We start from the raw sequence: 25193 nt of genomic DNA on the forward strand, positions 1-25193 counted from the left end.
GCGGCCCTCCCGACGCGGCTGGCTCCCCAGCCCCGCCGGCCTCCTCCACCGAGGGGACGGGTACAGCCAGAGGCCAGCCTGGGCTCCCACCCAGCAGTGGTGCCTCCAAGAGAAGAAAATGGCAGTTGGCTGGGACAGGAGTAAAAGATGCAGAAACGTTGCATCAGTCAGCCCTCTTTGCCTGCTTCTCTCTTGCCTGTAACTTTTCACCATGTTTCCCAGGTGTAGCCAGTGTAACACGGCACTTCTTGCTATTTTTAATCATTAAAAAGGTGAGGCCTGGCAGCAGAGCCCGCTCCGTGGCCTACAGGTGTCACCTGCACGTCACCTGCGAGGGAGGCCTAGGACACGGCTTCCCAAATGATGCCAGCCACGTTGACAATCCATGAGTCAGGCGGAGCTCCCAAACGTAACACGCGCTTTTCGGCGTTATCCCCGCGTGCCGCCATTTTGCTGGTGGCTAGCAGCCGGTAAAATTCCTCTCCCGCCCTCTGAGGCCTCCTGGGTTGTGACAAAGGCCCGTGAAGCATTGGCACGGGGACGGTGTTGCGGCGCGGGTGTCTGTGCTTCTGCCTTCGGAGCTGGGTTTCCACAGTCAGCGGTAGGTGAGGCACGGGACGCAGCGAAAAAACTAGTAAATAGGTGCTAATCTGTTCTGTCCACTGCAGGGAGCAGGGCATGCCTTATCTCTGCAACTGCAGAAATGCATATTCTATACATCATTGATTACTAAAGATCATTTTCATGTATAGATACAAAGGAACACATTAATATTTTACTAGCAACCCTATTCTTGGCAAATTGCAAGTTTTGAGCGTTTTACTTGCAACCATAATATTTAATAACAATATGGTTCATTCTGCGCAATTTTACATATTGCATGCACATCTTAAAGTTTTACATGTGAAAATTAGGAAATTAAAAGATTTACAATTCAGATCCTTTCTCATGACACATCGCCTGTAAACTTGAGTTTTTGAGAAAATTCTAACTAGCTAAACCTTTTTGTGTTAAATTTGAGCAAACAGCCTTGTGTGGACACTGCCTTACAGGAGAGTACTTCTAGAAATACTCATCTTAGGTAGGTCCTCACTAAAGAGATGTAAAATTATTTGACAGTGTAGTCACAGCATCTGCTCAAGAGATTTTGCGGTTACATCCTATTTCTCAAAACGAAAAAAAAAAGGCAAGCTAAACAGGCCTAAAATCAGAACTTAATTTTCATTTGAATTGCCTAATTTTGAGTTTCTTGTATTATTTTTTTGTTTGAAATACACACCGTGAGATATTAAGCCCCATTTTACATTACCAGAATTAAAACCTTATGTTCATATGAAAAAAAAAATCTTTTGAGATTTCTTAGCTTAATAAAATAGAAATTTAAAAGAGGGAGATCTGTATCCTTCTGAAACTCTGCATAGGTATTAATTACCTTAAGCAGTTAATGAATTTTCATAAAGTTCTGTCATGTAGAAGACCTTTCATGTAGAAGACCTCTCATGTAGGAATTGATTGTATCACTGACTTTGATCCTGATCTAAGTAAAAAAAAACCCTCAGCAAAGACAGTAGGCTTACGTAGGTATAGGCATAAAAAAAGAAAGTTTAATGAAGCAGGACATAAGCTTGGGAATAGCAGGAAGCCTTTCCCAGCAAGCTCAAACCTGAAGCAAGGACAGCGAGGAGTGCTTCAGTTAGAAGCAGATGGCAACGCCATTACTTGCAGGGAGGGTGGAGATACTCTCTTCACAAGGATGCACCGCAACCGGACAAAAGGCAACAGGCGCGAGTAGCTTCCTGTGATGTTAGTCCCCAGTAGACGCACCGTCGGCTCCAAAAGCAGTCCTTGGTGAATGAAAGAAACAGGTTTCCAGGCAGAATTAGATCAGCTAATTCCTCTTCTTCTGGCCCTAAATATTCCCCCCCCCAAATTAATATAATAGACTGTAAAGCCAGCAATTGATTTTCATATAGATTTCCTCACTTCAGATCACCGTAATAAGAGGAAACTGATGTGCAGAAACTCCATTTGCTTGTTGCCTTCCGGGAAGCATGCAAAGTTCTGGCAGGCTGCAGTAGGCAGCTTGCTATGATTTTGCAGAGCTTATTAAACATTTTGATTTTGAATAAAGCTGCAAAAAGTCAAGAATTATGGCCAGTGAACCAGCACTCAGGGTTATAAGTAGATTTATGACACCGTGTTTTTCCTACACCTGATGAAATTTATAAGCTTTGCAGTTTAATGTTAACTATTGAGTAGAGGTATAGACATAGCCCATTTCAGATGTTTATTAAGAAGACATGCAAGGTTTCACAGGGAAAGTGGTGAGAAATTTGCAAATCCATGAGAAAACAGTAGACATACGGGTAGTTTTATGCCCTTATCAGAGCACAATAATTAGAGCTGTACGGCTGCTTAAAGACTTCATGTCACTAATAAAGCAATAAAATAAATGAAAACAACTTGATCGACGTATTTTTTAATATGAAATTTTATTAAAATAGTTCAGAAATATTGGTGAATATTTGTCAGACGAAATCTTTCAAAAAATCTTTTCTGTGACTGAGAAAAATACAGGGAACATTATAACTTAGAGAAGGCGTAAAAATAAAGTATGATAATGAAATCCGATTAATGATTTAGCTAGGTTAGTGTTTTGTTAATTATACAGAAAGACGTTTCAGAGAAGTGTTTTAGTAAAGCTTGAGAATCTCAGGTCATAAGTGGTGTGCAACATGTGTTATTTATAATGACTATTGTTATTTGAGCATTTTTCTGTTGCAGATTTCCCCTTAGAAACACCCTCATGCTGCAAGAGCTGATTATAAACACAAATAAAGTAAGCACCTTCTAGATATCTGGAAGCCTGTGCAAGGCGAGCAAAGAACAGACAGTTTGCTTCTGTCTTTCCTTTTGGACAGCAGGGCCCTAGGAATAGAAAACAGCAGCAGCAGCAATCCGCCATTTCCCAGCCTCTTTCTCTCTCTCTTTCGTTAAGCAGGGCCAAACCAGAGAAGAGTTCATATCTGACTTTCCCCATGCTTCTAGAATTAGGGGATTTCAAACCACAAATCAGATCAGCAATGCACGCCCTTCTCGTGGGTACAGCATTTCCTTAATTGCTTTCACTCTTCCATCATTACTTTCTTTACACCAGTTGGAATTGCAAAGAAAGCAATCTTACCGGTGTACTGAACCAAAAATCAATGTGTTGTTGTTGGTTGTAGAACACGAAATCTGCACGTATTATTTTACCACAAGCTGCTTTTCAGACCTCTTCGCCAACATCCCTCATTAAACAGCAGAACTGCCAGGTCTGTCTCACTTCAAGGAAAAGGCACTGTTTTGCATAAAGTTTAAGAATCAATGTTACAGCACCTTCTCTGTGAGAAAATCTTCACACACTTTGAAATTGTTCTACTATTTACGCTCATGTTAATTCATTGCACTGCGTGTAAAAGCATTTGTATGCGGGAAGAGAGGGCAAAATAGAAGCATAAATACTTAAACCGTCATCTCAAATTATTAAGGAAAACCTGTTTGGTTTCCAATAGGAATTATTTAGATAAATGCATTCACCTACTAAGAGACCCACATCGCTGCATAATTCCATGGTGTTAAAGGGAAAGCTCACCAGCATTATTGGTTTTGTGATCATCAGTACACCTGACAAAACAAATAGGAGGTACAATATTCCCCTTTCTTTACCTTTCTCCTAATCTCTGCCCTTGTTCTTGTTTGAGGGTTTGGGTTTTGGGGTTGTGGGTTTTTTAAACAAATCTGTTATTCATTTTTAAATTTAATGCTACACCGATCACCATTTTTTATTAATTTGGATAATCTACCGTTTCAAAAGGAATGTCAGGAGCATGATCAGTGATTGCATTGAACATGGCTTACGCAAAATCAAACATTTTTTCCCTGCAGTACTCTTTCCCTTAAGGATTCTTCACATAAATACAAAAAGCTATTAATAAACAATCAGTTAGCCATAGATCACTGTTTGGCTTTATAGAAGTGAATTATTTTGGAAACAAATTATGGAAGATTTTCTTCCCTTAAATTTTTATTGACCTTTTTGTGCAGCAGAATGCTATTTTAGCTATTGAAAACTGAAGTGTAAATAGTTATTTGAATATGTCAACGCACTGCTTTATACAAGTTGGCTGTATGCAACAGTGTTTCCTAAAATTGTGATTTTGTTTAATGATTTCCGTGTCAAGATTATTATTATGTACACTCAGAAAATGATGTACTTTTTTCTCATTCCATGGCTTCATTATGGTTTGGTTAAGTGTGACTGACAGAACCATCGTTCTTTCCACATCTGTAAGGCTATCGGGTAGCATCCAAAGGATTTTTTATTGGGTTTTGTTTATTTATTTCTTTCTTCCCACAAAATCCATTGTTTTAGATGATATTGCCTAATACTGTAGATAAACCATAAAAAAGCAAACTGAGCATGGTCAATAACTCTGCTACTACTTAACAGGTTTTTTGGTCGTCTTCTTATAGATGCCGACACAACACATTCTTGTCATCCTGATCACTCCTGTGGACCAGTGTGGTGGTACATAACCATATTTCTATGTACTACCAGAAAAATATTCACTTCATAGGGGTATAAAAAAGCAGTTTTGAAGGGGACTTTGAGCAGAGCATGTTGTACAAGAAAGATCTTTTTCTTGTCCATCTGTACTCCTGAGCAAGGTACAAAAAATTATGCTCATGGAAGAATAAACTGAAATCTGCCATACAAAAGAAGTCATCCCATGATTTAAATTGGACTAGTGATCAAAACATCCATATCGCACTCCAATACAGGATTGACAGCTACCAGATTCACATAATAACTCCCTGCCTTTTTCTAAACCATGCTAAGTTCCACTCTGCCAATACGGAGTCCACGGCTCCCAAAGACTGGAAAATCCCAGGGTGCAGAAAGATCCAACAGAGCGCGGGAGAGAGGCAGTGTGCAAAGACATAGAATCCAGTTCTACTTGTAAAAATTAAGTGGTAAAGAAAATTAGCCAGACATCTTAGATGTCTTAGTTTAGAAAAAGAAAGGAAAAAAAAAAAAAAACCTTTCAGGGTAAGTTTAGCACTTATATATATAGTAATGAAACCTAAACACTCAGGAGAGAGCTATTGCCCAGCTCAACATAGAGGAGGAAACAGACGATTGTTTCAGTTTGCTATTTTACTTACAATGAGCCAGTTTTAACTCCTGCTCCAAACCCCTGGCTGCTCTAGCCCAGCCTGAGAGAAGCCTTGGCTTCAGCAGAGCACCGGGCCACCCTTTGCAGCAAGCATGCCCACAGCATCCTCTCCACCCAACAGAGGCTACTGCTGTCACCCACGCAGCTTTGGATACCAATTCCTATGGACTTGCTGATGATAACTCGTTTCAGTACAGGCGTCTGTCTGATGAAGGGAGAGGAGGATAGATTTTTTATGAACAACACCTCTTCTGTTGCTTGCTGGCTTGTTGAAATCAGTGAGTGAAGCATTGGGAGCTGCTGAGAAGAGATTACACTTATCACAGGTGAACAAGAAGAGGGCTGCGAGGAGAAGATACCAGAAAAGACTCCTGGGGACAAGGTCATAAAGGAGGCTTGCATTTGCTATCATCATGTCTCCCTGTGTGCTTTCAGACAACTCAGGCTTTTATGTTTAGAGGCACATTGGTTTTAGGAGTAAGGGGAGAAGAGAGAGTTGGAAGTAAGAAGATTTTTGTGATTGCTTTCTGCTAAGTAATTAGTGTCGGTATATTTTTATTTCAGAGGCCTCGGGGATAATAGAGCTTTAGGAAATGGGTGGATTTCAGTTGCCTGTGTGCTTTACCGCTATAATTGAGAATTTCTTTTTCTAAAAGGGGGAAAAAAAAAAGGTGCTAAATGTGCCTTGGGAGAGGTGATGGAAAATATTATGACACTAGTCAAGATGATTGCAAACACGGTAAGGCTGAAATGTGTTCAGCTGACCTAGCTAAGCATGAATAATACATCACTTCATTTGACTACAATATTACTGGTCAAATTCCAAACATAACAAGGTGATTTCAATAACCAAGTTGTTATGGTATCGGATACTAACAGTTTAGATGTTACAAGAAAAATATGCTAAAATACTAAGTTTCTAAAGAAAGAGTACTAAGCATTGTGTTTCAAAGCAGGCTTCCTTATAGGGCGAGCACCTTTCCTTCTCTAATAAAAAGTCAGAGACTGCAGTTTTTTAATATCAGAAAAGGAGCAGTTTCCTCCAAATTACAAACATCTGAGGACATTTAAAGGCAACAAATTCTACGAGAAGGAGTGGGGGGGACCTTCATTTTACCAACAAATTACAATTAGAAAGAGATCACACCATTGATTATATTGACTTCCACTACTGAAACTATACTTTTAAAGATATTTTACTTATTTAGAAATTGTCTTGAACAGCAAATCTAATAGAAATAAAGAATGTCGACCAGCTACCAAGAAGTTGATTGTAGGTTGCAATACTTTCAAGCCAAATTACAGTTATAGGGCTGTACCTCCCAGCATCCTCCCTCCCCGGATGTAAAGGGAGAGCTAGGAAAGAAATATGCTGGAAAGGATTGCCAGATCTTGCGCTGAAGGTTGGGGAGGCTGAATAAGCTTTTGTTTTGTATACATATCAGAATCCTGGGCAAAGACAAACAAATACAGCTACGAAATATGTCCTCTGGAAGTCTACTGTTTGTACATATGTGTTCTGGTTTTTCACCAAAAGTGTGTGTGGCTCTTTTTTTAGTATAAAGAACACAGAACAGCCATTATTTTTCCTAACGGGTGTTAATTGCCTTCAATAGATACGCAGTTCTGTTCTTTTGCTGAGTGGTAGGAATCCAATATGCAGTCAGATGAGATTGCATTAGGAGAATTCAGGCCATTTGAGCTCGCAGTAAGTTAACAAAACATTAAGAACATTTACTCCTAAAACTTGGATTCTGAGCTGTGACTCTGAAATAGGTTCTATATGCCTATGCCAAATACTTTACATCTAAATCACAGATTAAAATACATATGCATGAAAATAGTCAGTTGAGCAAATATGTCTTCAAAGATGTTGCCAATAAAAGCCCAAGCTATTATGCACCTACAATAAACAGGAAAAGATCTTTTTTGTCATCGTAAAATGAGTTAATGGATTCATATGAACACATTTAAATGCAAATTTAAATTTATTAATATAATGGAATTTTTGACATTATTTTGTACACCTCCCCTTTTTAAGGTAATTTCTGCCATGAAGTATAACAGCCCTAAGTTAGAGGAAAAAAAAGCAAAACCTTGGGGTCTTTAAATCTTTGGTGTGAAGAATGTGTTTTGGAGTCCTGGACAACAGCAAACAAATACAACTATGGAATATATCCACTAGAAACATTTTGTTCCTGCACGTGTGTTCTGGTTTTTTTTCACCAAAAGTGTATGTGACTCTTTAGCCTGTGTGAAGAATGCAGAACGGCCGTGTTTTCATAATAGATGCTAATTGCCTTGAATAGATATGCAATTCTCTCCTTTTGCCCAGTGGTATGAATTCAGGATAGCAGGCCCATTCTTCCCGTTCTCTATATATAGACTTTACAGACTGCAGTTAAGAGAACTACTCTACTGAGCAGGAATAATTTACGTGCATATACATTTATGGGGATTGTCCTACTGAAGAACCACATAGACATTTTTCTCATTTGGTATCTGAAAGTCATTCTTTACCATTAATTTCAGGTACGTTTTTTTCTTGGTGATTTTCTTAGTTCCCAATATTTCTTCCTTGGAAATTTTTATACTGTCTTTTCCAATTGCATGATTATTATTTTTTTATAGATTGGTAAAGTTGAGAAAAGTCATAGGATTGAATTTTGATCTGTTTGGTACGAATGGCAAAATTTCCATTGGCTGCCCGAAAGTCACGATTTACCTGACTAGGTGTTGCAGAAACAGAAGTAGTAGTGTCAGAGTACCTTGTGTAGGTACGCTGTGCTGACAAAAGGAAGTTTAAAAAGAGCCAGAGAAGAGGTTCCTTTCGGGTGGTTCTTTCCTATTTGAAATCTTAAAATACTTTCCTCTTATAAAAAGGACGTGTTTGCCTGGTTAATATGACAAGCAGTGCTTCCACTGTGATCTTTTTTTTTCCTATGTTCCTGCCTTTCCAGTTACGTACGCGTGCGCACACGCTCTCACAAGTACCACATCAAATGGTACAGCGACTGGCTGCAAGGCTCTGCTGAGAAGGTTTTGTTACTAAACAGCTGCTCTCCTCCTTCAGCATTATTCATGAGCCTGGCAACTTCTTCCCCTTCTGACAGTGAATCTGTTGTGCACATGAAAGAGGTGTGGCACTCCTCTCCAGCTTTGAGCCCATGAATAAGAGAAAAATGTGGTGTTTATTAAACAGTAGCTATCATTATTGCCATTTTGTTATCTTATAATCTAATCCTTCTTTACAAAGTTCCGTCTTAATAGGACGGAAAGGAAAACGGAAAGTAATCTTGTTAGGTGATAGATGTATTTATGAACCATAAACCTTATCACATCAAACAACTAATATGGCACCAAATTGCTTTTGCAATTAGGGGAATTTTTAGTAGAACAGAAAATTAAACACATTTCAGTCATTCTGGGTATTCTGAGGTAAATCAAGCATTGGCGCTGTGTTCATAACTTTCATATAGATTTGCATGTGTATATCATTTAAATTAGAGAAGCTCCAACAATGCTATCTTGTTAAAAAAGCCAAATATTTTTTAAAAAATCAGTCTCTTTTCAACATTCATGTGTCTGAAATTTTGGACACCATAGCTATAAGCAAAAATAAGCACATTCCTCAGATTCCTGCTCGCAAAAGTCATCTCTGCTCCTAGGAAGTTCCTTGGACTTCTATTGTGCCTGGCAAACAAGTCAGATTTTTTAACAAAAAAGAGTAAAATTACACAGGAAGTGGTTTCCATGATCAAAAAATGTAATAAATATTATTTACTCATAAAAATATATGGAAGGAATTTCAAAACTGCTAAATGTAATTTAATACAGTCCAGAAGTGAAGTAATTAATATTTTATAGAAATGTCTGTATTTCAAGACACATTAATCACACAGATTGCATTTGGAAAGCTGACTGGTTGATTTTGCTCTTTAAAAAAAGAACATTTATTTTCACTTTTCAAAAAGCATCATTTTAGCTTTGCCTGAAAAATAAAAGTAACAGTTAATTTCTATTTTCAGTTAAGTACATTTAACTGTACTTAACTGCTGCAGGGCAGGTCATTTTTGCTGAGAAACACCCAACAGGAATCCATCCGTGTCCTTAGTCTTCGCTGGGTTCAACTAACTCTCCTGTTTAGTCAGATGTTTGCCAACAGCTCTACTAGGATCCGAATTTCTCCCATCGTGCATGTATACGATTCTTTAATACAGTGAGATGCAAGCAGTGAGTGGCAAATCATCCCCAGCAGAGCTGAGCCAAACCTATGTCAGGAATACAGCTACAGGAAGAACTCTTACCCAGATACTTACATGGTTTCGCCACGTCACATTGGGATATGCAACCCAGTATGGCCAAACAATGAAAAAAATCAACTCTCCTTTCACCTGCCAAAAAACCCCTTTCTCCCTCAGGAGAGGTAACCAGATTCTCCGGCATTTGCCACACCTTTCTACGTCACATGAATTGCTGACATCTGCCTCAGGCTTTTAAAATTTCTTTCAAGAGTGCTCTGCAGGAGTTATAGTTGCTGGTCACGGTACAGAAGCATGTATTACTTTTGCTGTTAAATTGCTATGTGGAATCAACAAATTGCTCCGGGACAGATTTTAAAAATAGCAATACATATATAAAACAGGGCACAAACATATCCAGAAAAACCCTATCAACCTAATGTCAGATCCCTTGTGTTCCCTTAGGAATAAGAAATCCTGGACTCTGGTTCCAGCGCTGTAAACCATTTTCCTTCTTTTCTTTTTCTCTAGCAATTGTCTAATGTAGGATGGATAGGAAAACCAGCATTTCAGCTAGCGTCCTAACCACGATGTCAGGCTCTTCTTTACTCTCTTAGTGGCCATGTAAGTCTTTCCTTCCTTTCTACCTGGTGGCACAGCTCCAATAGAAAGCTCCAATGGAAACACTTGCCTCTTGTCTGTGGTTTGAATCTTTCCATGGAAATAAAGAAGTTTGAATAGTCTCCATCTGAAGAGAAAGGGTGAAGACGACATTGAACATATACACTTCTCTGTTTCCCTAGATGACTTTCCACTGTGCTCAACTCTTTGAAATAAGAGGTGGAGGTGCGTGTCCTCTAAGGTGGGTTCCCTAACTTCCTTTGGGCACCTTTCCATCACTCTCCATTCACCGGATGGTGCTTTCAATTGCAAGTCTGCATGAATTGCTAAGGCGAGCCTGAGCATTTGGTCTGGTGGTGGATCCCATCCTTAGCACCAGGTGCCTTAAACTTAAAAGTTGTGGCATCTAATTTATAGGTGCTTTTGCCTTTTACTGTAACTAATTCTTCATTTTTACAGCTCAGATTTTCAGCTCAGATCCACAAGCAAATTGCAGTGTCATCTCTCAGGTTTTTGTTAGGCTTCATTAATTTCAGAGCTGTAAAAAGCCTAGAAATCGTCAGAAAAATGCAGGGTCGTACTCTTGCTATCATTATCTTTCTTTAAGGTAATAGGTCTGAACATCCCTGTATGTGTTAACTTTCTACACGTTGGTAATTCTTTTGAGCCAAGTTTGACATGTGAAGTTTGTAAAGTTAAGCATATATTTCAGTGATTGCAGGGTCGCAGCTTCTCCCCGTGTAATGGATAAGAGGAAATGACATTAAAAGAAATAACATCCATCATTATTTTTCCATGCTTTTATTTTCCTGGCATGCACTTAAATTCCAGGTAGGCACTTAATAACTAGATAGGTAGATAAAGTGGCTTTACTAAGATATGCCATATATAGAAGAATGATTATAGTTTCCATTGGTACATCAAGTCTATAGTAAACAATGCATAGCAACACCTACAATACAAAAGTTGTACTTTTTCATTCCATTTTCTAAGAAGGAAGATGTCTACCTTAGCTGATTTAATTTCAATTTGGTAGCTGTAAACTATAGATTGTGTTGTGAATTTCTTTAACAATCCTGACTGGACAATCTGAACAAAGAAAAGCTAGTAATTAATTGGCTTTAAAAAAATTTTCAAAAATTTGCAAATATTTTACAAAAAATTTTGAAGACAGACCTTTTAGTAGGGTGTGTTGCAATAGGACAAGGGGTAATGGTTTTTAAATAAAAAGGGGTAGATTTAGACTAGATATAAGGCAGAAATTTTTTACCATGAGAGTGGTGAAACACTGGCACGGGTTGCCCAGAGAGGTGGTAGGTGTCCCATCCCTGGAAACATTCAAGGTCACGTTGGACGGGACTCTGAGCAACCTGATCTAGTTGGAGATGTCCTTGCTCGTTGCAGGGGAGGTTGAACTAGATGACCTTTAAAGGTCCCTCCCAACCCAAACTATTCTACGATTCTGTAGATTTACAAATACGTGTCCTTGGAAGATGATAGGAAAATTAATTCCATTGCACAAAGGTTTACCATTGTTTAGTGTTCTTTTTGGTTTGGGGTGGGGTTTCTTGTTTGTTTGTGGGTTTTTTTCACTGTGTGGTTACTGTATTCCCCTTCATTTGCTTTTATAGTTGAAGTGAGAATACTCTGAAAACAAGTTGCTCTACTGCAGTTTTCATAAATCTTAGAAAAATAGTGTGCTTAATATAACATTCATACTTCTGAGTAAATCAATAAGAAAATCACTACCAACTGTTTTCATTTCCAAAGTTCCAGGATTCAACAGTAACTTGAGAAGCTAAGTCAGTAATATTTCAGTGTATCTATCATTTAAATAAATGTAATCTGTCAAGCAATTGCTATATGTTGTCCTGTGTCAGGTAAGGTTTCTCCTTAGTTCTTGGTAGTTTTCAAAAATACCATAGTCATCTTCTTTATTCTTCTTTTAAAGGGGCATTTTTAATAAATCTTCCAGAAGTATGTAAATCTATGGGGTTTTTCGAAGCAGGATAGTCTTAGGGCATTTTAATAACATATATACTGTTCTTACAGCCTTTTACATGTTAATATAAATGTTAGCAGTTTAATTCAGTTCAGACTATCTGTTTATTTTTATGCTGTAATCTAATTGAGCATTTTCACTCCATTTCCTCTCGTTCAGATTCCTTGGTTGTTGGTACTACAGATAGAGTTCTACCTTGATATGGAGACTCAATTTTCAGTTTATTTCTTTGAAACATAAGCTCTTTAACTCTCTTCCCTGTTTGCTAATTAAAGTCCTCCAAAACATACTTCCCAAACCTGAAGAATTAGGTCCAGGTCTGGCATTAAAAGGGGTCTAGACACAGCCTGCCTGGGAAGCGCTGCAAAAACTCACTATCACTTCCTCAGCATTCAAAACGGTGCATAATTTTCATGAGTAAGCCATTCTGCTATGTGGCACAAGTAACATTCAAAATTACTTAGAGATAAGGCAAAGCGTTCGTTTATAGGAATACTTCCTCTTGCTGAAATTGTAATCAGAGGGATTTTAAAGTGAGGTGGTTCAGCTGTTCAAAATCTCTTGCTTCTCCCCACAGTTAAGATTTTTGAGTGAGTTGATGTCACTTTCAATACACTTGGAAAATAGTAAGGTTTTTTTATATGCTACATTTTGAAAATAAATTGATGGACCATATAATCCTGAAGAACTACTCGACTGTAAAGATTTCCTCAGTCCCTCCGTATAGGTTGAGGGTCCTGTGGCTGCTTGCCGCTCTTGCCCTTTAATATGTTGGCAGAAAGTGCAGAAGTGGTAGTAGGGAAAGTCAGCACAAAGTGATGTAATGCAAAGGAACCTGCTTTTGCTGTAAATTAAATTCCCATTTTCCTAAAAAGAGAACCGTAGTTCACTGGTCATAACATAGACCAAAAGCCTCTGATTGTCAAATCCAGGGTTTAAGACCCACACCGTTAACAAATTCCTAGATAGTTCCATATATTACAGAGGAATAACAACTTAATGATACATTAAGTATTTTAACAGTACCATCAGCCATCAGCTTGCAACTGACCACGTGAGACCATCGCTATCATAACATTGAGCCAATTTTGGCAAAATTCTCATCTTAAAAGGTGAGACAATACTGCAGATGAGCAAAGTAAAGCTATGTTCCGAAGTTCTCCAAACAAATTTTGAAGATTTTTTTTCCACAAGCATTTCTTTTAAAATGCTAATAAAATCAGGTTTCTAGTGGGATTGCTTAACACCTTCAAGGATCTATGCTGAACAAAGAAAGCCTACTTTTGGAAAGAATTAACATATCAGGAAAGGAATTTCTATTCTTGTTTTTTAATCACTTTCAAAAATCATACAATCCTGTAAAACCACATTCTGATACTGTCACCTCTAGCAGTTTTTACCCAGTATTTGACATTGACATAGTTTTCACAACTTTATTTTCAAAAATAGAAATAGTGAATGTCTCAGAAAAGAAAAAGAAAACTGGCTCAAGCATAACCTGCTGAAGACGGCAGCACAACGTACGCTAACAGAAAAGAGCAAAACACTTAACTAAAACCTTATTTGAACTCTAAGTAGGACAGTGTCCTTTTATTTGTCAAAAAGTGGTTAGCCGGGGAACTTACTATCTCCTCCTGATAATCAGCAAGAGAAATAGTAAGTAACATTTTCTACTGTCTCCAGATTCCTAGAAGAATGCGCATATTCCTTTCGTATGAGGACTTTTCAGCCATGATGTAGAAATGTGACCTTTTCTGCTCCTACTTATGGTTTTTATCCAAGAATGCTTAAAACCTGCAGGCAGTACAAAACGCTCAGTAGCTGCTTTTGAGAGCACTTCACCTGAGGTGCAGGCAGGTCTGTATTTTTACGTTCAAACAGTTCTTTTTTTTTCTTGCAGCCCCCATAGCCTGGCAGCAGGGCTCTGTCCCTGACCTACTGTCACAGCAGTATTTGTCAGGTTGGATTCTTCAGTCTACTAAGCCTGGATTAAAGGGCGTCTAAAGGTTTGCAAATGACTAGGCTAAGGAGACTCACTGGCCTTGTTCCAGGCACTCCTTGGAAGACAGCAAGCAATGGCTTCCCCTTCTTCCAGAAGCTACCTGAGGTCAAAGCGACACAAGCTAGAATTCTTCCATAAAAGCAGAAAAACTACAGATCTTGCAACCAGCCACTGATCATGGAGTGAATGGTACTCCTGGTTTACTCTTCCATCCCCAAACTAATCTTGACAAGTCCCTGTGGCAGGGACAGCAAGGAGAGACACGAAGCTGCCTTTGGGGCATCTCAGGATTCCTTCATGCCAAAGGTACCCTTAATAGCACATTTAGAAATGCACCGGAGTTACTTTCTGCCATTTTAAGATGCACAGGGGATCTGTCAGGATGATGTGCAGATCGCAGCTGGAAGGTCAACAGACCTAAACCATTCTTTTTTTAGCTGTCGCTCGCTTACCTGGCAAGAGGTGACTCAGAAAAAGGATCAAGGTTCATGGCAGACAACATCTGAATACGAGTTCCAGTGCAGTGCTTTAAGGTAGGCTTTGTACAGGCACGGGATTACCTTCAGTTATCCGCTCTCGCTGGCCCTGCTTTGAGCAGGACACTGCTCCAGATGAGGTCTGGAGATCCCTTCCAAATGGCATGATTCTCCAATTCTACGAATATCAATCAGTACAATAGTACTGCTAGTACTTCTGAACTCACTTTTGCTAATGAAAATACTAGAAAATCTATACACCCTTTCAGAATTTGCATTTTAAATCAGAAGGACTTTGGAAAAGAGTTGCAAGCTTGGGCAGAAGTTTGGAAAGCCTGTCTTGCACTGTATTTTTTACTTCTCCGGTGTACTTCAGAAACAAAATAAGAGCTGAATTGTTTATGCGCTCTATGTATTTGCAGCGGAGAAGATCTGGATGGTAAGGGGCTCTTAGTCTAGTAGTCAAGAGAATAATGATTATATGTTGCTGACTTTTTTATTTCTGTAATCTATTCCTTTGATGGGAAGTGGTATTTCAGAAGAACCAAGAAAATTACAAATTTCAGTACAAGGTGGCAAATGTATCTTAAAAGAAAGAAAGAAGATCAATAGGAATGTGGGGAATTTTTAAGATATAAGAATATTTCATTTCAACATTTGCTAAATGTTTTTCAGAATTGCTTCAATTTTTTCATTTGGGCACTTTTAAAATGAAGGCTTAAGCCTTCTCTGTAGCACTTCTAATGAGAAGCTGAAAAATGTTTTAGAAGAAGAAAGCTTAAAAGAGTTTATTTAGCCAGTTGAAGAAATAACTTAATTTTCATTATAGAAAAGACATTATGAATTAGCCCAGAATATTCATACGTTTTTTTGTCTCTTTGAAAACAAAAGCCAATCTATATTTTCCCAACATGAGCTTCCATCCATATTTTATGCAGCCTTACTGGCACATTCATGGGATTCTAGATGGATTATTATCCTGTGTCTATTGAAAGAAAAACTCCACCACTTGCCCAGCTTAAGTAAGAGATACAGTGGATGAAAATTATCAAGCTAGATAACTGGGAAAAGAATCAAGGTGCAGATATTTAAATATAACAATATTTAATCTTTAGAGTAGCTTACCAAAGCATGTGTAATTTTCTATGCAGACAAGATTTTATTCTTCTTTAAAATATGCTCTAGTTCAGTTAAGTTATGGCCTGTGCTACGAAGGACCTGAGACCAAATGATACGGTTCTCCTCTGGTCTTAAAAAATAAATCAATGAATCTGGCCAATAAAATTCAGCATCGGAGGATTCTCAGCAATCAGCCACAAGTGCTGAACCACTTATTGTAAGAGACTAGAGCAAGTGCTTCTCTGTTGATTTCTCTGTTGTTTTTCACATCCAAAATTGACCCTGTCAAAATCAAATCTCAAGCTGCCATTTCCAGAAAAGAATGAAAATGGAACACAGTGCAGATAGGGAATCACCTAGAAGAATAAAAAGGTTTATTTTGTGACTAAGCATTACATTAATAGCAATAGATGTTTACAACAGACTAGTCCTGCAAAGACTTGACGCTCCGTGCCGGCTGGAGACTTTGCTTCATAGCACAGTTACGGAATTTCACACTCTACCTTCATTTATTCATGCAAAAATGACTAACATTACCATTGCACCGCAGGACTTCATTATATTTTACTGCAGATGTTTATATTCGTTTAGCTCTGTTTATTATTGTGGCAGTGTAATGTATACTTTTGAATATATTAATCACAGCTGTAATGGGACATAAAGGAAACAGAGTATGTTCCTGTAATAATATATTGGAAGTTTAATTTCAATTTAATATGCTCTAAAATCAGACAAATTATAGATACAAAGCATTTAATTAAACAGATTACTCTGTCTGTGCCCATTGTGTCTCTGTTAACAGCACACAGATGCATATATCACTTGCCAGACCCAGTTCGGTGCCCTGGCCTTGGCAAAGCCCATCGGGATGTCCATCCCGTGCTTCGGAAGGAGCGCCCTGAGCTATCCCACGGGTCTTTGCAATCTACAACCAGAAGCTTTTCTGCTATGCAAAGTTCAGTACACTCCCCTGCCTCAGATATCTCCTGTGATCACCCCAGTGCATTCTAAATAATCTAGATGTCATGTTTTGCTGTCCTTCAGGCTCCATCCTGAAACTGAGGGGCAGCCCAGCCCACTTTAGGGTCACCCTCTGTCTCCATCAGATGGCTAGGCAAACTGGGATCAGCATGCCTCACCTGACCTCTACCATGCAGAGGAGAAGAGCAAGCCTGCCTCTGCCTCTAGACCAGGCTTCAGGTATAGTCCAAAACAGTCTCACTTTTTTAGAGTGCCAGGCACGGACAAGAGAAGCTAGCACCAACCACGCAGCACTCCAGACCTGCCATGGCCAGAAGTCTTTGTTAGCTATTGCAGTGCCTGGACAAGGATGAAGGATACCTGTGTACAATGTGAATCTAGTGTTAGACATTCCTCTCTGCGGGAAAACTGAGGAACCTGCTTTCTTTAAATGTACACCTGCAGCCAAGTTAACAAGCCAATCTAGGATGCCTGCAAAGGGTGCTTCTGTGTTTTCTCACTTTCAAGTGGCTCAGCTACCGTGACCAGTTATACTAAGCGAGTTCCCTTCCTCCTGTCCAGATATTCTGCCCTTTTTCAGCATACACAGCATGGCGCTCCCTTCCTGACAGCAGAGACATTCGTGATGTCGAGTTACCTACCTGCCTTGCAGATGGCACCGTCCTTGGGCTATGGATCATATGGCCCTAACTAGTCTGTCAGGGTCCACACAGGGAGTTACCAACAACACTCCCTTCCCACCAACAACAACTTCCTTATTCTCAGATGATACACATTTGGGAGCCGTACTAATGGAGTGCTTCACCAAGGACCTGGCGGCATGGGGAGCTAGGAGGCAAGTGGGTGGGACATGGCCCTTATCCAAACCTGGCACATAACCCTGCTGTTGTCCCTTCGCCTGGGATCACTTCCACAGAAAGAAAGCAGCAGTCACCAACTTGTCCTACTGTCCCAGTGGGTATCCAGGAAATCCCTTTCTCCTTCCCAGAGTTATTTGATACTGCGCAGAGCTGTCCCGTTTTGCTAGTGAGCTAGCAACAAGGCAGTGAAGCAACCAGAACATGACCAGAACCATGAGTAGAAAATCCCCCAGGGGAAGGATGCTAACTTGTGCCTCAACAAGCCCGTGACTCAAACCAAGGCCAGAAGGAGGGGGAGGTGCCTGAGACGATGTCTAGCTAGGGTGGAGAGGGCCTGATCATGACCAGATCGTGCCATGTAATCATAACAGAGTCCTGCCAGGTAATTGTTTACCAATCTGAATGGTGTGTTTGCATTCAGCAGTTGCGTAGAACAACTTTAACGTGCTGCCATGGCAGCTAATCCAGGCTGGCATAGAAGGGGGAAGGAAGGTTGCATGCACAACTCATCTGCAGGTGCCTGGGAAGGTCTACGTCCCTGGGAAAGCAATGCCTTCTAGCACTGCAGTCAGCCACAGCGGTAACCTGGCCGTGGCACAGCTTGCTACCAGATGGAGTTGCCAGCCAACCTGCTACACCTACCACCGCTTCTCCCCACCACAGAGAATGGCTCCATCCATGAACAATCCAGAATTCCCCTTTGTCCAGGAGAAGCGGAGAGCAGATGGATGGGGAAGGAGTGAGTTGTTTCTGAAACTCTCCCTTTCTTCCCAAGAGCACTATGTCCTACCTTTGCCTTTGTCTTTGTCTGGCTAGAACTTGCCCATCATTATCAGGTGACCCAAATCTAAGCAGAGCGGTCTCCCATCACCTACACAACACTTGCTTCCCACTCCCAAAACATTATGCATACTCACACAACTCAGCTCCTCTCCAGATGTTCAGTTGGTCCATGTGTCCTGGTTTTAGTTCCTTATGAAGGGAAGAGTAGGACAAAGCAGCTACGGGTGGTTCTCATGGATTCTGGACCCTGTCTGCAAAGGTGAGTGTCGTCTGCAAAGGTTAGCGTCACAGATGTGGATACTTCTTTGGACTTAAAGCGTAACTCTTCCTTACTTTGTGAGCAGCCAAGCTAGGGCAACTCTGACATGCTCAGAATACAGTCCTGTCTGGCAGCCCCCTTGCCAGAGCAGTGAAGAATCCTCATAGAGATGAATCTCTTCTGAGCTTAGGTTGCTCCTAGATGTTTTGCTACTTCTCTGGTGCCAAATAGGTGGGACTGAGTGGCTTTTTACAATGCGTACCTGAGAATGGTGAATGTGTGCAAGGTGTGAGGGCACGGTGGGATTTAAGGACCTATCAAGAGTTGGCAGGCTTGAAAGTGAGCTGCACCCAGTTATGTTGCCCGGTTTGTAGGGAGCACTGGGATGCAACTGGGCGTGACGTGCAGCACCCCTACCTGCACCAGGTTGCCTTAGAAAGGGAGCCCAGGGTGCACTCCGGCACACCTCAGTGCCTAGGCAATGCCGATTATCGGCGCTCTAGGACTCCCAAAGAAAATCCACAATGCCCCAGTTTGGCAGAACAGATGAACTCTGAAAAAACGGTGCTGCTAAAAACGTAGCACACTGTCATTAGGAAAAATAAGTCTGACCACAAACTTCAGGTCAGACTTGTCTGTCTCTTGCTGTCTGCCTGCTGCCACCTGTTCAAACCATGCTTTGGGTTCTGGATGTGAGCTGGGAAGTAGGAAGGGAGGAGGCCTGACACTGAGCAAGGACAGCTCTTTGTGCCTTTCCCCTCTCTTTCCTCACCATGTGAATCATTTGCATTTGCCAAAAAAAACTGCCAAAGGGAATGAAATGTTAGGACAAAGTGAAATAACACAGGAACTTACAGCAGAATGCTGTTCAATCACAGTCAGAGCTAGAAGGACCTTCAGAATAAGCGTATTGTGTTCGAAGAGAGCCATGCTAATTCTTTGTTGATACGATAGACAGGGCTATAGCAGAGCTCCAGATGAAAACAAACTTCTAGGCTATGCTGATGTTATATACACAAGCTATGAAAAAAACATAACGCCAAGAAAAGCGTGACATTATGTGAAAACAATCCATATAAATCTTTCATATTGTATATATCCTCCCTGGGAAGCGTACAAAGGATATGTGGTATGTCTAATGTATTGCTGAATTGAATATTCTTTTATGTTTATTTTCTAGCAGACAGGTACAGCATACTGAGTTTATAAACTGAATTTTGCTTTTCAGGCTTGTGAGTTCATAATATGTATGTAAGGTATTTTCACTGTAAAGATACTGAAGACAAACTTGTAACTTGTCTTACAAAGACGACTTTGAAATGAAAAAAAATATGGGACAAAATTGTATCTTTTTCAAATTCGTTGTTATTAATTTTCACCAAAACTGCAGTTCATAATTTGAAAAAAAAGAAAGGATATGAATAAGTTTCTGGACATTCAAATAAACTGATATGACTCAACTGTATCACATTCCAGTTAGTAACAGTTATAGGAGTTTTGTTCTGCAGATATTGCTATAATCAGGTAAACTTTTTATAACAAAGGCTTAGCAGTACTTTTTGTAGAATAGCTCTAAATAGCTGGCAATTGACACAGTACATTTTTGAAGATGATCTTGAAATTTCCTTGAAGTTGGCTCCATCAGAGAAAAAGAAATTTGACAGAGGGGAAACAGAAGAGGCAAGAGATCAGAAACTAAATGAAAGATGGTCAACGGTTGGTGCAGGAATCCTCCAGAAAAGTAAAATGCTGGATTCACTGACCTGCTCCTCTGCCTGTTCCCTATCCCTTCCTTGAAACGTTCATGAGTTTTCCCATGCTTTTCTACTGTAAAGAGAGAAACCCGCTCAGCTTCTGCTTGCGGACTCTTCCTCAGTTGCCATCGCTCTGATTGCATTTGCAGTACTTCTATTGTAATAGAAGGTGGCATAAAAATGAAATGCAGAGGAGAGACCAACTCTTTAGACAGGATGTTGTAGCTATGAGGCATTCATTTTCTTTCTTCTAAGGCAATCACGTTGTTTGTCAAACACAGTATTTGAGTCTTTTCCTACTGAAATAAACTCTCACAAATTTACATAGTAAAGCAGCTTTGAACTTTCAGCCACGCTATCAGTACAGGAATTTTTTTCTGTACCACATGCTTAATTTTATCATTTTCTTCACTGTAACTGGTTGATTGTGAAACTATGGTCAGATTAGGAAGTTTGATACAGACTATTTAAATTTAAATGGATTTCTCTGACATTATAAAAAAATTTGCTCTAAGTATTGACTGTAAACGCTACAGAGCTCTAGATCATTTCCCCTGGGAATTTTTTAGTATCCTTCCAATTAGTCAGTCAATAGGATGTTCTTATAAACATGATAGTTTATTCTTCTCTAGGGATTTCCTTCCACGCTCTTCATCCAAGATGTTTCCAGAGGAGGAAGAAAGCTTTTAAAGCATCTACTCCCCCAGCACAGCATTTATGATGACTAATATGCATCCCATGCTATGAATGATAAAGAAGAAACCGGGCAGTGCTTTGCTCTTTTCTTTTAAAAATATTTCCTGCATTTTATTTCCAGTCAAGTCTCTCTTTTGGTAATACTCAGACAAATGACAATGGTAACCAACTACCATCACTGACTTCCACCAAGTATTTTTCTAGTGATGGTAAAAATTACACATATTTCCTAGTTACCTAATTTAATATAAATTCTTATTCTCTCTACTGCATAAACACAAAGTTTCTATTATTCATATAAATACTTTTTGTTATTATACTTTTTTATTAGATTCTAATGCCCCCCCATATAAAGTAGACTGTAACTGTATTTACATTCCAAAATATATGTAAATTTGTATGCAGAAGATATATAGAATACATATCCCAGACACTTCAGGTGATTCTATTCACAGCAATTTTTCTTCATTCTAGGGAAAAAGTCTAACAATAGAATCATTAAAAGGTCCTTCAGGCAGATAACTGTCTTCTAATTACATGAATATATATAGTTTGCATTATTTTACTTAAATGCAATATATTTACATAGGAGTAAATTCCTCAGTTAAAATAAAGGCCTGTGAAAAATTGGATGTATTCAGTCCTACATTATGCATTTTTCTTTCACAGAAAGAAAATACAAACTGGTACAGTTTTTTTCTCATACCACTTCCATTGTAGATAGGACGGATGCCAGGAGCTTGGATCCCAGGTGATGAGGACACTCACGCTCTTGCTGCTGAGGGTGACCCACCACAGTCATGCCGAGAGCGCCATACTCTGCTGTGTGTGTTGGCCAGTCCCTTGTAGTGCGATGCCACAACTTTACAATCTGGTCTCACAAAGATGGCTGTAAATTCTGGTATTCAGATTACTATGACAATATCATCATGCAGGCTTGAGCCAAAACTTCCTTATCACCCCTGTGGTGGCTTGGTCAAGAGGGGCGACTCAGGCACAGCTGGGGAGGATTCAGAGGTCAAAACCAGCGCAGCTCAAAGCCTCCTGCTACAGGCAGTGTAGCACCTGGCTCGAGCGGCATGGAGCAGTGGACTTTGGCCCACACATGGCTAATATCAAGAATCAAGAACAGTCATTGAGACTGCTATTTTGTGTCATAGATAATCTGTATGGTCTGCCCCTCATTTTGCTTACATTCAGCCTACTAACTCAGTGGCCGCAGGGTGAGTTGGACCAATTTACTACCTGAGCAGAAATGCGGCTCTTCCAAGGACAACAAAAAAAAGATGATGCAAAACGACTAAAATACGGTCAGACCAGTGAATTGAATTAACTCACTTTTCAGCCTTGATTTTAGATAAGGGATGGAGTGGGATTATATGGGACAGAGGGAAAAAGAAAACAGGACTGTCACTTTTAGCATTTGACTGCAGGTAAACCGAACGGTATATAACATGAAGCTGCACCCTGTGCTGAAGGGGGCAATTAGGTGAACTGCATGGCATGTTTTCAAAGCACAGATCTGCAAAATCTCATCCATCCCCCCCCACCCCCAATGAAATCATGTAAGTTCAAAATGACCAGGAGTGAAATAGCAGAGTTTTAGAAAAGCTATTAAGTTGAAAAATAACAGAAACGTATTCACACAGCCGTAAAATCGGAGTCAGAATTATTCAACAGAGGTTTTTATTAAATAAACAAAAGATATTTAAAGCCAAATTCTAACCCTTGGACAATGCTCAAGTAGATCTGCCTTTCATAGACAAACCCTAATAAATAAGCTGGTAAACAGCGTTTTCCAACTAAGCTGAAGCTTTCACAGTCCATTGCAACCTAGAGAGTGAAGCAGTGCATTTGTGTAGTGACATAGATTTACGCAAGCCCTATTTTTGCCTCATTCTAAGTCCTGTGAATTGTCTTAAAAGCGAATGACATCAAATAGGAATAAATGGCATGTATGAGTACAGCTTCTTCCAAGACGGCATCACCTACACGTAGCACTCATAGTGCAAGATGCAACTGTCTTGGGGGCTTTGATTACGTAGGAAAGCATTCCGTCCTCAATACACACGCCTGGGTCTAATGCATACTACCATATAATTCAACTCTTGGATGAAACATCTCAGTTTATCAATAAAAGTCAGGTCACGGCCCTAGAGAAGAAAGTAAAGTTCAATTTTAAAAACAGAACTGGTAGAAGACAGTATTTTAGTTGTTATTTTGTATCATCTTTTTTTTTTTTCTTCAGGGAGTTTTGTTCAGTAAGTAGCTTTTTTCTTTTTCTAATTTTTGGTTATTCAATGTAGTTCTTGTGGTAGCAAAGAGCTGATACAGAAAGGAGCTCATAATAATTCAGAAACTTTCAAAAAGGAGGAAATGCTTTTCTTTTAAAACTAACCATTTTGGATCATGCAGCATTTTAGCATTTGATGTTCTCCTTCAGAGCAGTCTTTGTTCTGGAGAAAATATTCAGTGAACAACAAATGTTTTAAGAGACTTCTAAAACAAAAGAAAAATAAGTAGCAGTAGAGATATGATACAGGCTTCAGAGCTATAGAAAAACAAACAAAAAAATTACTTAAATTTATGTTTGCATCCCTTCAGTGGCAGGAAAAAGGAACTCTCTTTAACATGTGTGGTTTGCCCTTTATTTCTAAATGAAAAAATCTTTAGATCACAAAAATTACACCCCTTAAAAGATGTACTTGTAATTTTTCATCGCAGTGGCTGCCACAAGGATTGTCAGCAATACCAGAGTCTGAGTCACTAGACCTGGGAAAGCACTCCTGGCAGAAGGTCCTTGATCCCTCTCCCTTAGAAAGTCAGCAGTGACCTTAACCCATGAGGTCCCCTGCAGGTGCCTGCTCTTTGGGACCATTCCATCAACTTTTACCTGGGCAAAAATCCCACAGACTTCCCACGAGCAGTGTTTGATCTGCGTAAGCACTTCAGGCCCAGGACTGGAGTACCAACGTCGTGCTTCACAGAGAGCAGTGACTAGTCCTCCATTCACCAGTTTCCAGGGTGTCTTCCACTATGATGTCCAGGCAGCAAGTCCACGATCAGTTTGCTATTCATGTTTGCTGCTATCATCCTATGAAGTATTTACTCTAGTTCCACTAACCAAACGCATGTCTTTCTTGAGGAAAAAATGTGTATAGTAAAATCTCTGCTGATAATAAATCATCAATTCATAGGCATAGGTAAAATTTTACTTAGTCACCAGAGCATACAGCAAGGGTTCATGATTTTGGGGAGGATTTGGTTCCAGGAGAAAACCATTAATGTATTAATGGTGCTATTGGGAACTACACAGAATCACAGAATCACAGAATGGTAGGGGTTGGAAGGGACCTCTGGAGACCATCTAGTCCAACCCCCCTGCCAGAGCAGGGTCACCTAGAGCAGGTTGCACAGGAACGCGTCCAGGCGGGTTCTGAATGTCTCCAGAGACGGAGACTCCACCACCTCTCTGGGCAGCCTGTGCCAGTGCTCTGCCACCCTCAAAGTAAAGAAGTTCCTCCTCATGTTTAGGTGGAACTTCCTATGTTCAAGTTTGTGCCCATTACCTCTTGTCCTGTCCCCGGGCACCACTGAAAAGAGCCTGGCCCCATCCTCCTGACACCCACCCTTTAAGTATTTATAGGCATTGGTAAGATCCCCCCTCAGTCATCTGTTTTCCAGACTGAAAAGTCCCAAATCCCTCAGCCTTTCTTCATAAGAGAGATGTTCCAGTCCCCTAATCATCTTCGCAGCCCTACGATCCCAACCTGTTCAGCTTTATTCTGCACGGCCAGGTGATGTAAGTGGGAATGATACTGTGATTCAGAGCTGCAAAATGAGGCTCGGCGTCTGTAGAAAAGCATTGCAGACTCTTTCTGTGACGGCCTTCTGTCGTGCTCATTTGGGGTTAGACTGCCAAAGAGTTCACTGCAGGTGTCCGTACAGCCATGTGCTACCATTGACATAATGATGAATGCCCGTGCGTTCCTATTTTCAGCCCCTCATCTTACTGCCTCCCTTTTGTCCCCTACTCCATTTGAGCCATGAACTTTGCGTTTCTGTGTTCGTGAATAACATTAAACATATAAAAGATTGCAGATAGTCTGAGAGCTTTTTCAAGCTCAAATATAATTAAGATTTGGGGTAAGGAATAGCCAGAGTTTATAGGTGCAGAGTT

Source organism: Rissa tridactyla, chromosome 4, assembly GCF_028500815.1.
Source record: "Rissa tridactyla isolate bRisTri1 chromosome 4, bRisTri1.patW.cur.20221130, whole genome shotgun sequence".
Taxonomy (NCBI): Eukaryota; Metazoa; Chordata; class Aves; order Charadriiformes; family Laridae; genus Rissa; species Rissa tridactyla.